Genomic DNA, 20,456 nt, shown 5'->3' on the forward strand with positions numbered 1-20,456 from the left:
AGATCATGAGAGCTTGTTTCCAAACATTTGTTCTTCTAAATTCACATATTGTTTTAATGGATTCTTGGTAATTAACTTTACCTGAGGGGAAAGGTCAGGATGAGGAAGTGGCTTATGAGAAAACTGCTCTTATCCCTGTAATCCAATGCTTACCCCAATATCACATTTTGTTACTTCAAATTTTCTAAAGGTTAGATTTATTTTCTAGATTCATAAAAATTTAAGTTGCTTCACATAGGATCCTTCATTGCAGGTAGTAAATGTTTTAATTAGCATGGAAATTACCTTTGAAATTAAATAGTAACAATGAACCAAACGTCTTTAAAATTAACTGGAAGCAAGTGTTTATTGCTTTTAGAGAACTTTACATCACAGAAAATGCCTAGTAACTAACTGCCTATCTTAAAACTGTAATTACTGTTTTCTGCTGAAATCATCTTCATTAAAATAATCTTCAAAGAGAGAAAAAAGCATGATATTCAATATTTTCCTTTCTAGTTTTTTAATACTACAAGATAATAGAAACAATCAGACATTACCCTAGTTTTCTTTCTATATCTAATTACTAGAGTAAATTTGATATTTAGCATTTCCTTGCATGCCTTTATACTATTTCTACATCTGAATAGTTTTTAAAAACTGAATTTTGCAGAATACTTATCACTCCACAGTGTAATTTTCCATTCACCATCATGCTTTTTAGAATTTATCTATTCTGATTTATATGGTATGTCTCTTAATTTCTGTATATGATTTGCTATAAAATATATACTTTATTCATCAATTTTTTTATTGTACTAAGTTATTTACCACTTTTGCTGTTACAAACAATGCTATGATGATCATACTTGCAGTTTGGGCAGGTGACTGAGAATTTCTTTAGGGTTTTTACTCACAAGGGGATATGTTGGTTCATCATCATCAACTTCTAGCTTTCTATCCAAAACAATTTGTACAAATTCTGAATTCCACCAGTATTATTTAAGCATATCTCAAATACTTTCATCATACGTTTTAACTATTGTTAATTAAAATTATGTGGAATGATTTCTCAAGATTTTGATTTGTGCTTTTCTAATTGTTTATGAGGCTGAGTATTTTCACATAAAACTTTGTCTTTGGGGTGAAATGCTTGTTCATTTCCTTCATCAATATCTTGAATTTTTTCCCTTTTTTACTTGTATTAATGTGTGGCAAAATAAATTGTTAAATTACAAGGCTTGTAATTTCACTTTTCTTACATGAAAAAAATTAGTGTATTCAAATTAATCCATTCACATCTCAATGAGTTGTGTTTTTCTCTATACTATTATTGAGGATATAAGGTGGTCTTCTGTAAATTTTGTTAGTTTCCAAGATTTGGTCTTTATACTTCAGGCTCTATTTGTGTAGGGCATATATTTAATGTAATTATTTTCTATAAAAAGAGTCAATTGTACCAGTATCATATTTTTAAAAAGCTATCCTTTCTCCACTGATTTGAAAGTACTCTCTGATACATTCACCCATTCATTCTGTGTAGTAGATTTTATTAGAAAATATTTATGGACAATCATGTTTTAGCCATTTCACTCTACTCTTCTGTTTCAATTTTGTAAGAGGAGAAGAATCTGTAATCTGTTCCTTCCTAAAAGTGCTCCCTCCAAGTCATTTTCTTTTCTCATTGTACTTGTCAGGACATCTTTGATAATGTATAAGATAGCAGTCATAGAAGACATTTATACTTTTTCATTATTTTGACTTGAAAGCTTACAAAGTGTCATTAGTAAGTATTATAGCTAATCTGCTTTTTTAAAAATATTTTATTTTGGTGAAAACAGTTAACATGAGATCTAACCTTTCAACATTTTTTTTTCTAAGTTTACATTATAGTTGACTATAGGTGCAATGTTGTTCAATAGCTTTCTAGGGCGTACTCATCCTACTTAAATGAAATTTTATGCCTTCTCAATTTTCCCCTGCCCTCAGCCCCTGGAAACCACCATTCCACTCTTTTAATCTATGGATTTGACTATTTCAATTAGCTCATATAAGTAGAATCATGGAGTATTTGTCTTTCTGTGGACTGGCTTACTTCTCTTAGCATAATATCCTCAATGTTCTTATGTGATGTCATGTTTTGCAGAATTTTCTTCTTTTTGTAGGGCTGAATAATATTATTTTGTTATGTATATACTACATTTTCTTTATCCATTCATCTGTTGGTGAATATTTAGGTGTTTCCACATCTTGGCTATTGTGAATAATGCTTCAGTGAATATAGGTGTGCAAATATCTCTTTGAGACATAGTTGCAATTCTTTTGGATGAGTAATCAGAAGTGGGATTGCTGGAGCATGTGATAATTCTATTTTTTAATTTTTTGAAGAACCTCCATGCTGTTTTCCATAATGGTTGCACCATTTTACATTCAATAGTGTACAAGAGTCCTGATTTCTCCACATTCTTATCAACATTTGTTGTCTTTTTTTTTTTTAACAGATTTGAGGTGATTATTGTGGTTTTGATTTTCATTTTTCTGACAATTAGTGACATTGAACATTTTATTTTTTTAACAATTTTTTTTTTTTTTTTTTTTTTTTTTTTTTTTTGCGGTACGCGGGCCTCTCACTGTTGTGGCCTCTCCCGTTGCGGAGAACAGGCTCCGGACGCGCAGGCTCAGCAGCCATGGCTCACGGGCCCAGCCTCTCCGCGGCATGTGGGATCTTCCCGGACCGGGGCACGAACCCGTGTCCCCTGCATCGGCAGGCGGACTCTCAACCACTGCGCCACCAGGGAAGCCCCTGAACATTTTTTTGATATACCTGTTGGCCATCTGTAAATCTTATTTGGAAAAATTTCTATTCAATTTATTAGTTCATTTTTAAATCAGTTTATTAAATTTTTGTGCTATTGAGTTGTAGGAGTTCCTTATATTTTGGTGGTTAACCTTTTATCAAATGCTTTTGATAATCTGGCAGGTTAAGCAATTCTCTTTTATTCTTATTTTCCTGAGAGTTTTTTTTTAATTAGAATTTAAGTATCCATGAGAACAGGCAGAATTTTTAATTCTTATTACATATAATGCCTAGAATTTTTACGACCTCATATAACACTGACCCATAATATATAGATGTTGATTGATTAAATACTTTTAAATTTTATTTAATGTTTTGTTTTCCATTTATTGAAATATTCGTATGTATTGGTTTGGCCAAAAAGTTTGTTTGGGTTTCTCCATAAGGTATTATAGGAAAACCCAAATGAACTTTTGGCCAACCCAATATTTTTGTCCTTTCATCTATTAAAGTGGTCTTTTAAGGAATTTTCTCTTTTCAATTGTTGAAACATCTTCTGTGTGAACTACTAAAATACACACTTTACGTGTGTGGGTGTGGGTGTGCATGCATGTGTGTGTGTTGCTTTGAATTATGGATGTGCATCTTGATGCATTAAGAAGATTGTCAGATCCTATGGATGAAGTAGTAGAAAGCTGTAAGCATATGGGTCCTTGATGACTGAAAATTGCCGTACTAGGCCTGAACTGCCTACAGCTGGAATTTTACTTGAGCTTTTATCCTCCTTAAGGTACTGTACTTTAGTATGGGCTTAGTGGTTAAAAAGTAAGTATCAAAAATTCAGTATGGGAGGCTAGACAGCTAATGATCCTTGTTAGGCTAAGGTAAAATATTAGGTAAAATTGACACATAGTATTGAAAGCAAATTTGAAGCCAACAAATTTTTAACATTTGGAATAATAAAAGGAAAGATTCAGAATATTACTGTGTGTTGGATGCTTATTGATACTTTTAGCAAAGCTCCTAAAACTAGACAAATTTATGTGAGAAATACCAGTGTGTAAGTAACCATAAAAAACAACACATCTCTTCTTACAACAATATCTGCCTGAGGTCTGAAAACTAAGATAATTGAGACCACCATAATTTACAGCCCTGAATGTTTTAAAATCCAGAAGCTTTTGATTCTCTCAATGGATTACTTATAAGAAATAGCATTGAAGAAGCAGCAGTAGCAGGATATTAAAATTTTGTGCTGCCCTACCAAAGGTTAAGATATTTCTGACAGATTCAGGATTAAAAGTATAGACTTCCAATCAAAGTCAGTAGTTCCATTTAGACTCAAGATAGACTCCCTTCAGTAAAAGATAGTGATAGGCAGAGTTTAGGTGCTTAAAAGCAATGTCCAGTCAATGTCATTCACTAAGATTAATAGTCAAGAAGCAGATAGACTCATCGAAAGATAGCAGTTATCGAAAGGACTCTACTACCAAAGAAAGCACACATTAATTCTTCAAACACCCTTTTGCCTCCTAAAAACTGATGGGCCCTCAAACTGTAGCTCATGTTGGATTCACAGATTGTATGGCTCCCAAAGTGGGCACTTCATAGGTGACAAATCAGAATGATACACAGGTCTTTTAAATGGACTAGTCTAGTAATTAATCCAGCCATTTTGCTTCCAGTTCCACCATATTGCAAGGTCAACTAGTCCTCCATTACAGGACAAGGAGCTGTAATTATCATGAGGTGTTTGTAGCAGAGAGATTGCTCCAATATGTGAAACTCAAAGCACCACCTTGATCATAAACCACCCTCAATCTGCCGTTGTTTACTAGAGGCTGCCACATTTTCCTATACTCTATCATCTTAAAAAAAATCTTATATAATTCAATATTTAACTGAGGCATATATTTATAGCAAGGATGGTCCATAGCATAGGTATCTTAATCAAAACATTTCCTGAACTATATGACAAATTTTAAGATATTTGTGGCTCAGAGGATGCTTATGAATGAGATAATTAATGCATTCATATATAAATGATAGTTAATTTTAAATGACAAACTATGGAGATTATTTATCCATTAATATATATATATAAATGATCATCATTAACATGATAGGAAAGGTGACCAAAAGGGAATATTGTTGAAAAACAAGTTGCAGAAGATAACACAAGAGAAGCAGAGAATTGAATAAAAGTATATGTAAATATTAAAGTATCCAGAAACATTTATGTCATTGTAGAGTTTTATAGGAATATGTTGCAGGAAGTAGACATAGTCTGTTTATATGTTCAGAGTTACACATAGCACATAGCACATGCTAAGCAGGGTTAAAACTTTGAACTTAAGTGCAGAATTATGAGTTTTTAAAGACCCGGCTTACATTATATTTCTTTTATAGTGATATTATATCTTAGATAGATATGAAATTCAATTTTTTTTAAAAGCATTTTAAAATACAAGTGTAGGGAAAATGTATATGAGTCTCCGGAGGGTTGTTGAATTCTAAATACTTTGATGTGGGAAATAATCATCATAATTTAAGCCTTCATGAAAATATGACATGGTTAAGTTTTTCCATGTCTATATTTATTCATTTATTCTAGCAGAGAATACAACATCTCTAGATCAGTGGAGAGTTATTTTATTTACTCACAGATTATCTTAACATCACTGGTTCCCCTTGCCCCAGTTCTACACTGGGTGACAGGATGTAGGTCAGATGTACCTGAGCTGATAGGAAAAATTATGCAACAGAAAAGGACAAAATTATGAGACTTGCAGTTTAAATAAGGCAATTGTCACATCTGTGGTTCTTCCACCAGAGAGAGACAAATAAACTTTTATTCTCTAAGATAAACACATCTCTTCTAGGGAAGGTTGGGGAAGATCTATACCTTGGAATATAAGCAAATGGCTAAAAAGGAGATGAGAAAGTTGTCTCTGGGTCCATAACTTTAGAATTTAAGTAAATTTCATGTCTGACATTCAATAATAAAGCCTGAACCATGCAGAAATTTAAAAAATTTTATGACCAAAGAGATCTCATTTATTTACAAAGGTTCATGAAGTCTAGTTGATTTTATTTACTTATAAATGAAATTTAACTTTGAAAGAGAAATGAAATGCATTTGAACTAGGAATAAATGAAGATAGGATTGATAAAGTTATAGAGACATTGCTTAAAGACAGTTGAAGAATGTAAGATTCTTTAGCATGTTCACATATAAGGTACTCTTCAGCATGATGTCTTAGTCAAAGTCGAATAGCATATGAGAAAGAATCCCTCTTACTGAGGAACTGGGGAGCAGTTGTATTATTTGGTTACACTGGAAAAATAAAGTCCACTGACAATAAGAAAAGAAATTTTTCAGTATTGTTTTGTTATCATTAAAACTAGTTGAGTATAGTTATAACTATACTATGTTTTATTTGCATTTATCTAGCAAAGCAAATTAGATTACCATTGCTACGTATTTTGGTTAATTTTACTGACATGTAGATTGATTCAGTCTAATTAAATTAATAAAGTAAAAAGAATATATTCAACCTCTAATGAGAGGTATATGCTGACCTATTTCTCTATACTATAAAAATCTTGAATGATAGGATAATGCTGTACTTACACTATGAGTACAAGTTCAGTGAGAGAAACAATCACTCTTGGTATTTTGAGTAAAAAGAGATTTTATACAGGCAATTAGGCACTAATAAAATTGTTTCAGTATCTGTAAGAGCAGTGAAAACTATGTATCCAGGATGAGTTCTGTAAAATCAAAACAACAGACTCACCTAGGAATCTATGATCTATGAGACTGCAACACAAGTCGTGAAATCAAGAACATACATCTTTAGCTGCAATCCCAAAGCTGGAATCAAGAATCTTTCCTTCTGGTCCCAAACAGGATCAACCCAAAGAGGACCACACCAAGATACCTTGTGATTAAAATGGCAAAAATTAAAGATAAATGTAGAATGTTAAAATCAGCAAAGGAAAAGCAACAAGTTACATACAAGGGAATTTCCATAAATCTATCAGCTGATTTTTCAGCAGAAAGTCTGCAGGCTGGAAGGGAGTGGCATGATATATTCAAAGTGATAAAAGGGAAAAAACTACAACCAAAAATACTCTGCCCAGTAAGGCTTTCATTCAAATTTGATGGAGAGATCAAAAGTTATACAGACAGAAGGCGGAAGATGGCGGAAGAGTAAGACGCGGAGATCACCTTCCTCCCCACAGATACACCAGAAATACAACTACACGTGGAACAACTCCTACAGAACACCTACTGAAGGCTGGCAGAAGACCTCAGACCTCCCAAAAGGCAAGAAACTCCCCACGTACCTGGGTAGGGCAAAAGAAAAAACAGAGACAAAAGAATAGGGACGGCACCTGCACCAGTGGGAGGGAGCTGTGAAGGAGGAAAAGTTTCCACACTCTAGGAAGCCCCTTCGCGGGCGGAGACTGCGGGAGGCGGAGGGGGGAGCTTCGAAGCTGCGGAGGAGTGCACAGCAACGGGTGCGGAGGGCAAAGCGGGGAGATTCCCACACAGAGGATCGGTGCCGACCGGCACTCACCAGCCCGAGAGGCTTGTCTGCTCACCCGCCGGGGCGGGCGGGGCTGCGAGCTGAGGCCGGAGCGCAGGGAGAGGACTGGGGTTGGCGGCTTGAACATAGCCTGAAGGGGTTAGTGCACCACAGCTAGCCGGGAGGGAGTCCGGGGAAAAGCCTGCACCTGCAGAAGAGGCAGGAGACTTTTCCTTCCCTCTTTGTTTCCTGGGGCGTGAGGAGAGGGGTTTAAGAACGCTGCTTAAAGGAACTCCAGAGACGGGTGCGAGCCGCGGCTAAAAGCGCGAACCCCAGAGACGGGCGCGAGCCGCGGCTGAAAGCGCGGACCCCAGAGACGGGCGCGAGCCGCGGCTGAAAGCGCGGAATCCAGAGACGGGCGCGAGCAGCGGCTGAAAGCGCGGAATCCAGAGACGGGCGCGAGCCGCGGCTGAAAGCGCGGAATCCAGAGACGGGTGCAAGCCGCGGCTAAAAGCGCGGACCCCAGAGGCGGACGGGAGACGTTAAGGCTGCTGCTGCCGCCACCGAGGGGCCTGTGTGCGAGTACAGGTCACTCTCCACACCCCTCCTCCGCGGAGCCTGTGCAGCCCGCCACTGCCGGGTTCCCGGGATCCAGAGACAACTTCCCCGGGAGAGCGCACAGCGCGCCTCAGGCTGGTGCAAAGTCACGCCGGCCTTTGCCACCGCAGGCCCGCTCCGCACTCTGTGCCCCTCCGTCCCCGCCGGCCTGAGTGCGCCAGAGCCTCCAACCAGCGGCTCTTTTAACCCCATCCTGTCTGAGCAAAAAACAGACGCCCTCCAGCGATCTACACGCAGTGGCAGGGCCAAATCCAAAGCTTAGCCCTGGGAGCTGTGAGAACAAAGAAGAGAAAGGGAAATCTCTCCCAGCAGCCTCAGAGCAGCGGATTAAAGCTCCACAATCAACTTGATGTACCCTGCATCTGTGGAATACCTGAATAGACAACCAATCATCCCAAATTAAGGAAGTGGACTTTAGGAGCAAGATCTATGAGTTTTTCCCCTTTCCTCTTTTTGTGAATGTGTATGTGTATGCTTCTGTGTGAGATCTTGTCTGTATAGTCTTGCTTCCACCATTTGTCCTAGGGTTCTATCCGTCCATGTTTTTTTTTTTTTAATTTTTTTTCTTAATAATTAATTTTAATAACCTTATTATACTTTACCTTCGTTCTTTCTTTCTTTCTTTCCGTCCTTCCTTCCCTCCTTTAGACAACGAATCATCCCAAATTGAGGAAGTGGTCTCTGACAGCAAGATTTAGGATTTTTCCCCATTTACCTCTTTTAGTGAGGGTGTATGTGTATGCTTCTGTGTAAGATTTTGTCTGTATAGCTTTGCTTCCAACATTTGTCCTAAGGTTCTTTCCGTCCCTTTTTTTTTTTTTTCTAAATAAGAAGTTTTTAATTCAATAACTTTATTATACTTTATTTTATTTTTACTGTATCTTCTTTCTTTCTGTCTTTTTTCCTTCTTTCCCTCCTTCCTTCCTTCCTCCCTCCCTCCCTCCCTCCCTCCTTTCTTTCCTTCTTGCCTTCTTTCCTTCTTTGCTTCTTTCTTTCTTTCTTCCTTCCTTCCTACCCTCCTTTCCTTCTTTCTTTCCTCATACTTCTACTAATTCCCTCTACTTTTTCTCCCTTTTATCCTGAGCCTGTGGATGAAAAGCTTTTGGTGCTCCAGCCAGGAGGCAGGGCTGTGCCTCTGAGGTAGGACAGCCAACTTCAGGACACTGATCAACAAGAGACCTCCCAGCTCCACATAATATCAAACGGCGAAAATCTCCCAGAGACCTCCATCTTAACACCAGCACCCAGCTTCACTCAACGACCAGCAAGCCACAGTGCTGGACAACCTATGCCAAACAACTAGCAAAACAGGAACACAACCCCACCCATTAGCGGAGAGGCTGCCTAAAATCATAATAAGGCCACAGACACCCCCAAACACACCACCAGACGTGAACCTGCCTACTAGAGAGACAAGATCCAGCCTCATCCACCACAACACAGGCACTAGCCCCCTCCACCAGGAAGCCTACACAACCCACTGAACCAACCTTAGCCACTGGAGACAGACATCAAAAACAGGAGGAACTACAAACCTGCAGCCTGCAAAAACGAGACCCCAAACACAGTAAGATAAGCAAAATGAGAAGACAGAAAAACACACAGCAGATGAAGGAGCAAGATAAAAACCCACCAGACCTAACAAATGAAGAGGAAATAGGCAGTCTACCTGAAAGAGAATTCAGAATAATGATAGTAAGGTTGATCCGAAATCTTGGAGATAGAATGGACAATAGATTGGACAAAATGCAAGAATCAGTTAACAAGGACCTAGAAGAACTAAAGATGAAACAAGCAACGATGAACAACACAATAAATGAAATTAAAAGTACTCTAGATGGGATCAATAGCAGAATAACTGAGGCAGAAGAACGGATAAGTGACCTGGAAGATAAAATAGTGGAAATAACTACTGCAGAGCAGAATAAAGAAAAAAGAATGAAAAGAACTGAGGACAGTCTCAGAGACCTCTGGGACAACATTAAACGCACCAACATTCGAATTATAGGGGTTCCAGAAGAAGAGGAGAAAAAGAAAGGGACTGAGAAAATATTTGAAGAGATTATAGTTGAAAACTCCCCTAATATGGGAAAGGAAATAGTTAATCAAGTCCAGGAAGCACAGAGAGTCCCATACAAGATAAATACAAGGAGAAATACGCCAAGACACATATTAATCAAACTGTCAAAAATTAAATACAAAGAAAGCATATTAAAAGCAGCAAGGGAAAAACAACAAATAACACATAAGGGAATCCCCATAAGGTTAACAGCTGATCTCTCAGCAGAAACCCTACAAGCCAGAAGGGAGTGGCAGGACATACTGAAAGTGATGAAGGAGAAAAACATGCAGCCAAGACTACTCTACCCAGCAAGGATCTCATTCAGATTTGATGGAGAAATTAAAACCTTTACAGACAAGCAAAAGCTGAGAGAGTTCAGCACCACCAAACCAGCTTTACAACAAATGCTAAAGGATCTTCTCTAGGCAAGAAACACAAGAGAAGGAAAAGACCTATAATAACGAACCCAAAACAATTTAGAAAATGGGAATAGGAACATACATATCGATAATTACCTTAAATGTAAATGGACTAAATGCTCCCACCAAAAGACACAGATTAGCTGAATGGATACAAAAACAAGACCCTTATATATGCTGTCTACAAGAGACCCACTTCAGACCTAGAGACACATACAGACTGAAAGTAAGGGGATGGAAAAAGATATTCCATGCAAATGGAAGCCAAAAGAAAGCTGGAGTAGCAATTCTCATATCAGACAAAATAGACTTTAAAATAAGGACTATTAAAAGAGACAAAGAAGGACACTACATAATGATCAAGGGATCGATCCAAGAAGAAGATATAACAATTGTAAATATTTATGCACCCAACATAGGAGCACCTCAATACATAAGGCAAATACTAACAGCCATAAAAGGGGAAATCGACAGTAACACATTCATAGTAGGGGACTTAAACACCCCACTTTCACCCATGGACAGATCATCCAAAATGAAAATAAATAAGGAAACACAAGCTTTAAATGATACATTAAACAAGATGGACTTAATTGATATTTATAGGACACTCCATCCAAAAACAACAGAATACACATTTTTCTCAAGTGCTCATGGAACATTCTCCAGGATAGATCATATCTTAGGTCACAAATCAAGCCTTGGTAAATTTAAGAAAATTGAAATTTTATCAAGTATCTTTTCTGACCACAATGCCATGAGACTAGATATCAATTACAGGAAAAGATCTGTAAAAAATACAAACACATGGAGGCTAAACAATACACTACTTAATAATGAAGAGGTCACTGAAGAAATCAAAGAGGAAATCAAAAAATACCTAGAAACAAATGACAATGGAGACATGATGACCCAAAACCTGTGGGATGCAGCAAAAGCAGTTCTAAGGGGGGAGTTTATAGCAATACAAGCCCACCTTAAGAAGCAGGAAACATCTCGAATAAACAACCTAACCTTGCACCTCAAGCAATTAGAGAAAGAAGAACAAAAAAACCCCAAAGCTAGCAGAAGGAAAGAAATCATAAAAATCAGATCAGAAATAAATGAAAAAGAAATGAAGGAAACAATAGCAAAGATCAATAAAACTAAAAGCTGGTTCTTTGAGAAGATAAACAAAATAGATAAACCACTAGCCAGACTCATCAAGAAAAAAAGGGAGAAGACTCAAATCAATAGAATTAGAAATGAAAAAGGAGAGGTAACAACTGACACTGCAGAGATAAAAGAGATCATGAGAGATTACTACAAGCAACTCTATGCCAATAAAATGGACAATCTGGAAGAAATGGACAAATTCTTAGAAATGCACAAACTGCCAAGACTGAATCAGGAAGAAATAGAAAATATGAACAGACCAATCACAAGCACTGAAATTGGAACTGTGATTAAAAATCTTCCAACAAAGAAAAGCCCAGGACCAGATGGCTTCACAGGCGAATTCTATCAAACATTTAGAGAAGAGCTAACACCTATCCTTCTCAAACTCTTCCAAAATATAGCAGAGGGAGGACCACTCCCTAACTCCTTCTACGAGGCCACCATCACCTTGACACCAAAACCAGACAAGGATGTCACAAAGAAAGAAAACTACAGGCCAATATCACTGATGAAAATAGATGCAAAAATCCTCAACAAAATACTAGCAAACAGAATCCAACAGCACATTAAAAGGATCATACACCATGATCAAGTGGGGTTTATTCCAGGAATGCAAGGATTCTTCAATATACGCAAATCTATCAATGTGATAAACCATATTAACAAATTGAAGGAGAAAAACCATATGATCATCTCAATAGATGCAGAGAAAGCTTTTGACAAAATTCAACACCCATTTATGATAAAAACCCTGCAGAAAGTAGGCATAGAGGGAACTTTCCTCAACATAATAAAGGCCATATATGACAAGCCCACAGCAAACATCATCCTCAATGGTGAAAAACTGAAAGCATTTCCACTAAGATCAGGAACAAGACAAGGTTGCCCACTCTCACCACTATTATTCAACATTGTTTTGGAAGTTTTAGCCACAGCAATCAGAGAAGAAAAGGAAATAAAAGGAATCCAAATTGGAAAAGAAGAAGTAAAGATGTCACTGTTTGCAGATGACATGATCCTATACATAGAGAACCCTAAAGATGCTACCAGAAAACTACTAGAGCTAATCAATGAATTTGGTAAAGTGGCAGGATACAAAATTAATGCACAGAAATCTCTGGCATTCCTATATACTAATGATGAAAAATCTGAAAGTGAAATCAAGAAAACACTCCCATTTACCATTGCAACAAAAAGAATAAAATATCTAGGAATAAACCTACCTAAGGAGACAAAAGACCTGTATGCAGAAAATTATAAGACACTGATGAAAGAAATTAAAGATGATATAAATAGATGGAGAGATATACCATGTTCTTGGATTGGAAGAATCAACATTGTGAAAATGACTCTACTACCCAAAGCAATCTATAGATTCAATGCAATCCCTATCAAACTACCACTGGCATTTTTCACAGAACTAGAACAAAAAATTTCACAATTTGTATGGAAACACAAAAGACCCCGAATAGCCAAAGCAATCTTGAGAACGAAAGAAGGAACTGGAGGAATCAGGCTCCCTGACTTCAGACTATACTACAAAGCTACAGTCATCAAGACGGTATGGTACTGGCACAAAAACAGAAAGATAGATCAATGGAACAGGATAGAAAGCCCAGAGATAAACCCATGCACATATGGACACCTTATCTTTGATAAAGGTGGCAGTAATGTACAATGGAGAAAGGACAGCCTCTTCAATAAGTGGTGCTGGGAAAACTGGACAGGTACATGTAAAAGTATGAGATTAGATCACTCCCTAACACCATACACAAAAATAAGCTCAAAATGGATTAAAGACCTAAATGTAAGGCCAGAAACTATCAAACTCTTAGAGGAAAACATAGGCAGAACACTCTATGACATAAATCAAAGCAAGATCCTTTCTGACCCACCTCCTAGAGTAATGGAAATAAAAACAAAAATAAACAAATGGGACCTAATGAAACTTCAAAGCTTTTGCACAGCAAAGGAAACCATAAACAAAACCAAAAGACAACCCTCAGAATGGGAGAAAATATTTGCAAATGAAGCAACTGACAAAGGATTAATCTCCAAAATTTACAAGCAGCTCATGCAGCTCAATAACAAGAAAACAAACAACCCAATCCAAAAATGGGCAGAAGACCTAAATAGACATTTCTCCAAAGAAGTATACAGACTGCCAACAAACACATGAAAGAATGCTCAACATCATTAATCATTAGAGAAATGCAAATCAAAACTACAATGAGATATCATCTCACACCAGTCAGAATGGCCATCATCAAAAAATCTAGAAACAATAAATGCTGGAGAGGGTGTGGAGAAAAGGGAACCCTCTTGCACTGCTGGTGGGAATGTGAATTGGTTCAGCCACTATGGAGAACAGTATGGAGGTTCCTTAAAAAACTACAAATAGAACTACCATATGACCCAGCAATCCCACTACTGGGCATATACCCTGAGAAAACCAAAATTCAAAAAGAGTCATGTACCAAAATGTTCATTGCAGCTCTATTTACAATAGCCCGGAGATGGAAACAACCTAAGTGCCCATCATCAGATGAATGGATAAAGAAGATGTGGCACATATATACAATGGAATATTACTCAGCCATAAAAAGAAACGAAATTGAGCTATTTGTAATGAGGTGGATAGACCTAGAGTCTGTCATACAGGGTGAAGTAAGTCAGAAAGAAAAAGACAAATACCATATGCTAACACATATATATGGAATTTAAGAAAAAAATGTCATGAAGAACCTAGGGGTAAAGCAGGAATAAAGACGCAGACCTCTTAGAGAACGGACTTGAGGTTATGGGGAGGGAGAAGGGTGAGCTGTGACAGGGCGAGAGAGAGTCATGGGCATATACACAGCAACAAATGCAGTAAGGTAGACAGCTAGTGGGAAGCAGCCGCATGGCACAGGGATATTGGCTCGGTGCTTTGTGACAGCCTGGAGGGGTGGGATGGGGAGGGTGGGAGGGAGGGAGACGCAAGAGGGAAGACATATGGGAACATATGTTTATGTATGACTGATTCACTTTGTTATAAAGCAGAAACTAACACACCATTGTAAAGCAATTATACCCCAATAAAGATGTTTAAAAAAAAAAAAAAAAAATAATATAAAATAATAATTTTAAAAAAAAAAAAAAAAAAAAAAAAGTTATACAGACAAGCAAAAGCTAAAACAGTTCAACGTCACCGAACCAGCTTTACAAGAAATGTTAAAGGAATTTCTCTAAGTAAGAAAGAAAAGGTCACAACTAGAAACATAAAAAATTACAAAAGGAGAAATCTCATTGACAAAGACAAATATACAGTAAAGATGGTAAATCAGTCACGTATAAAGTTAGTAGGAAGGCTAAAAGATAAAAGTGGTAAAATCATGTACTGGGTCGGCCAAAAATTTGTTTGGGTTTTTCCGCAACGTCTTACGGGAAAACCCGAACGAACTTTTTGGCTGACTCAATATACCCACAATAAGTATTTAACATATACACAAAATAAAAATATATAAAATATGATGTCAAAAACAGTAAACGTTGGGGGTGGGGGAGTTAAAATTGTTAAAATGTGTTTGAACTTAAGAGAACAGCAACTTAAAATAATCACATTACATACAGATTGCTATGAACAGTCTGTGGAAATATAGTCAATAACTATGTAATATCTTTGTATGGTGACATATTGTAACTAGATTTATCATGGTGATCATTTTGAAATGTATAGAAATATCAAATCACTTTGTTGTGTAACGAACTAACATAGTGTTGTAGGTAAATTATACTTCAAAAACAAATAAAAAAGAGATCAGATTTGTGTTTACCAGAGGCAGGGGATGGGGACAGGGAGAATTGGATGGTGGTGATTAAAGGTAGAAATTTCCATTTATAAGAAAAATAAGTACTAGGGATACATTGAAAACATGATAAATATAATTAACACTGCTGTATGTTACATATGAAGTTGGTAAGAGAATAAATCCTAAGCTTTTTCATCACAAGAAAAATTTTCTATTTCTTTAATTTTGCATCTATATGAGATTATGGATATTCACTAAAATTATTGTGGTTTGTATTTCATGATATATGTAAGTCAAATCATTATACTGTACACCATAAACGTATACAGTGTTGTATGTCAATTATATCTCAATAAAACTGAAAGAAAAAAAGGAATCTTTCCTTCTGCTGCTGCTGCAATTGCCTCTCAGACTCCAATTTTGAACTCAAGCTCTGTAGAGAAAACTTTCATCAACTTGCTTAACAGAAGAAAAAGAGCTAAAATAAAGAAGGGAGTGGAAGATGGCTTTCATTTCATTTCTGATTCCACACCTCATGAGATTTCATCTAAGTGGAAACATGAGTTTTCACCTAGAATCCAAGCTACAGAGTCTTGCATTTAGTTTTTAATATTTTACCTTTTGCAGTATGTGATGACACCTTAGAAAATAATTGAATAAGAGATCCACAAGAATGTAATTACTTATCCTCTAGAATGTAAAGGGCATAAGGGCAGGAATTTTTACCTCTTTTGTACATTTTATATCCTCAACCTCAAGAACACTCACTGGCTCATAGTAGACACTCAATAAATATTTGTTGAATTAGTGATTATTTTGTTGAATCCCCAATGTCTAGTACATTATATGGCACATACTCACTAAATATTTAGCATTAACATTGCTTTTTACCACGTTTTTTGTTAATTTCCCATAATCCATAGCAAACATACACCCAACACATACACATACACAATTTTAAAACTAAATTGAGAATACCATTCTATTACCTATGTTAATAAATTTACTGTTTGGTCATTTTATTTAACATGATGTGTCAAAACAAATTTCTCATTTCCCTTATATTCTCAATGCCTTTATCCACTTCTTCCCCTGTCTGTGATACAGTGTTTCCTTGAACATTTAATATGACCTCTACACTGCTAAATTCTCTTTTAAGTGTTCCTCTCCCCTTCTAAATTCTTCTGCTGTCTGATAACAACTTTTACTTTCAAGCCTTGACCTACCATTTCCCACACACCCCTCTCATGATGCATTGCTGCTTCAGACCACCTCAAAATCTCAGATCTCTACCAGGCTTCTACCTGCAGCATATCTCTGTGTTGACACTTCATTAAAGTGATACTGATCAGGTAGCCTATGCTCTAGAAACATGTACCATGTGGTTGTAGCGTCCTATTGTCCTATTAATAGTAGCTGGCATTGCATTAAGGAAAGACCTAGCAGTCCAAAATCTACTTTTCTGTTGAGTTGTTTCCTGACTTTTTCTTTTTCCAGTTTTTATTTGAGGATATATGGTAGATATTTTTACATGCCACCTAAATTTCTATTCAAAACTGAAGGATTTAATTCCCCAGTTGTTGGTACTGTCAGCAGACAACACTCGATTTTCATAAATTGCTCATGACTAGAGAGAGCCGCCTCACACACCTTCTTTTGATAGCCTATTTCTAGTGACTGTTCAGTGACAGAATATGAAGACACCTCTCTTGTCCCAATGTAAGACACCTCTGAAGAGAGAGCTCCCAATTTCAGAGCTCCCTGTAGGGTTATATAAGATCACTGTAAGACTAAATCACAACCCTATGTGTTTTTCTCCAGTCTCCCCTCCCCCTCTTCCGCAGATGTTAGTCCTAAAATATATATGTTTCTAATAAATATCCTGTATAATAATCTCTGAATCTGAGTTTGCTTCCCAGGGAATTCAACCTACAAAAGATCAAAATATTTTCATATTTGAGGAGCTCGGATAATTTGGCATGTACTGCTAAATAGACGTAGCTAGTAAATAATTATATTAAGTGAGATTATAGCACTAAAAATAGAACTTGACAACAAAATTCTATGATTAAATGCTAAACAAGATCATGTAGACTAAAATTGACATAGAAATTCAGAGAAGGAAAAAAGTATTGAAGGCTGTCAGATTCAGAGAGATTTTTATGGAACAGAAATATTGAGCTCAATCTTGATAAGTGGACAGGATTTTGATAGATGAAAGGAATGAAGAGCATTCCAAGCAAGGTAAACATTGCTGAAATGAGTAGTGGGCCTGGTGAATTTCTGGTATTCTTTATCCTTTAATCTGAGAGTGACTTGGTGGTACTTGGGAAGGTGACAATCAAATAGCTCTTATTCAGTGTTTTTGAAGTATATTTTTATGATGTTTTCCCCCTGAATAGCCCTGAAGTTGATTGTGTCTCTTATCACAGTTTCTGTGAAATCTTTAGATTTAATGAGCTTATTACTGGTTTAAGTAAGCTGCCACTGGGGAGCTGTCAACCTAAAATAATCTCACATGTTCTCACTTGAAGAACTCTCCCAGGAAATGGATGATCAAGGAAATGATTACCCTTAAAATAAAAGTGTTTAGTGAAATTCTAAAGGGAGAGTGTGTCCATAGTCCTTTATCAGTATAATTTTTTCAGACTAGACCATGTCTTGAGCAATTAAGCCACAACTAAATATATTCAGATTGACATTAAAACATGGGTAACACCCAGAATCAGTTTTGACATAGTCTTTATAGCTAAAGCTTCTGTTTCTTAGGGAGTCCACATTTCCAAAAGAAAATTAGGGAAGCTAGTCCTATCTGCAGGTACAGAAGAAGGGATCAAATGGGGCAATTTGATATTTGACATTTTTATTATTACATGTTCCACCAGTTAAACAGTCATTTTAATTTTCATTAAACAATAGACATCTTTGCTAGCCTCTTTATATTTTAGGATATATGTAAAAAGATAAATAGAGAAACTCTCAATCAGTAATAGTGTTTCACTATGGCAGGCATTAGGAAACAAGAGGTTGCTGTGATAAGGCTTTTTATATAATTCTTAAGACTTAATCATTTACTCAGCTTCTCCCTTGAACAGATAGCTAAAGCAGGACAAACGAAATAAAGTTGAGGCCTGGTCCAAAATAAGTCATTACTACCTCATGTATCGTCAGCCAGATATACACAAAGAATTAAGAGAATCTTATCCTAAGACTACAAGGCAAAGAATGACAGCCATTGACACTACATTCCTTTTTTGTCAACTTCACTGAAGCAGGCTTCTGGCACTTGTCTCTGCTTCGTTGAAGCCATGTGGGTGAGTTAGGTAAGTATGAGATAACTGTTCCATATTATCCAATTCATCTAGCTAAATTTCAGGACCCCTGTATACCTTTGCTTCTCAAAACACATAAATGTAATCATCATCTATAGACATTTTAATTTCACTGAAATCAGTGCAATACAATAAAAAGTAATAAATATTCACAGTGTGATTATTTTTTGCACAGCATTCTCTAGATATCATGGAGGGCAAAAAGAAGTAGAAATAAATGGAACTTACATAAAAATTAAGACATTCTAAAATTCACACAATTCTATACTCTAGGCTTTCTAAGATGAAAAAAAAAACAAAACAACTAAATATACATAAGTCGACTTCTATGAAACCACATTGAAAATTGTCTTCAGATTATAACTGTTTAAGACAAAAACCATTTTTTTAATAGCTCTTAAAAATGTGGGGGGAATATATATAGTAATCATAGAAACAAAACAGCATAAGTTCGAAAAGGCTCTATTATCTACTATTTACATCAACATTATGAGTTAAATATGTTGTTTTCCCTTCACAGGTGAGAAAACTCTAAGGATAGAGGTTTAATAACTTTCTCAAGGTGACAGAACTAATATGTTTCAGAGCTGGGATTCGAACCTCATTACCCCAGCTCCCTGAGTACATGCTCTTAACCTCTGCTCTGTGTTGCCATTTTATTGTCTCTATATCAACACAATATAAATAAAGCTACAATGTTAAGAAAGTAAGCTACAACTATTTTGTTAAATATGATTCTTCTTTTGATACTGCACAAAATGCATTTAATCATTCTATTCAGCTAGATATAGGTAGTTTAAATTCTTAAACGATTTTTCATTTAACAATTATCTAGTGGTCCATATATGTTATAAGTTATCTGGTAAAAGAATCACTACTTCATAAAATACAAAGAAACTTTAAAATGAACTAATCCAGGGCTTCCCTGGTAGCGCAGTGGTTGAGGGTCCACCTGCCGATGCAGGGGACGTGGGTTCGTGCCCCGGTCCGGGAGGATCCCGCATGCCACGGAGCGGCTGGGCCCGTGGGCCATGGCCGCTGGGCCTGCGCGTCCGGAGCCTGTGCTCCACGACGGGAGAGGCTACAGAAGTGAGAGGTCCGCGTACCGCAAAAAAAATAAAAAATAAATGAACCAATCCATTTATAGTCTGTCCAAATGGATTAAGTTACTTACCAGAAACTATAGTGTTGGTTAATAGAATCATTACTAGATTTTAGGTCTTGTAACTTATAACCCAATGATTTTTCTAGTTTTCTATGATATTGCTATTAATATAGAAAGCAATAGAAATTCAAAATCATATTACTACATGTGTAAATAGGCATTTGATAATGTTTGCTGTGATGAACAAATGATAAACTGTGTTTCATGCCTTCTCTAATTTGTTTCTTGGGAGTCTGTATCTCACTGCTGGAATTTTAAAGAAATTTTGAATTCAAATTACTGTTGCTAATGGCTTATTTTCCACTTGAATGTGTTATATTGATATGCTTAAGAAATGGGGTATCACTATGGAAATATGAGGAGAACAATTTTGATAATCTTGACATAGGGGCCATTAATCATTTATATTAACATAAATCAGTTAACTGAGTAGTTGGATATTATGTAACTTATCATTTCAGGAATACAGTGATTTCCATACTATTTAAAATTCCCAGAGAAGAATCTAAGATTATTATCACTTATACATCTGTTCAGTAAAAATTATTCTGCAGTGTTTAAATATTAGCTTCACTTGGGGAAATATAAGGCATCTATGAG

Source organism: Tursiops truncatus, chromosome 18 (assembly GCF_011762595.2).
Source record: "Tursiops truncatus isolate mTurTru1 chromosome 18, mTurTru1.mat.Y, whole genome shotgun sequence".
NCBI classification, from domain to species: Eukaryota; Metazoa; Chordata; class Mammalia; order Artiodactyla; family Delphinidae; genus Tursiops; species Tursiops truncatus.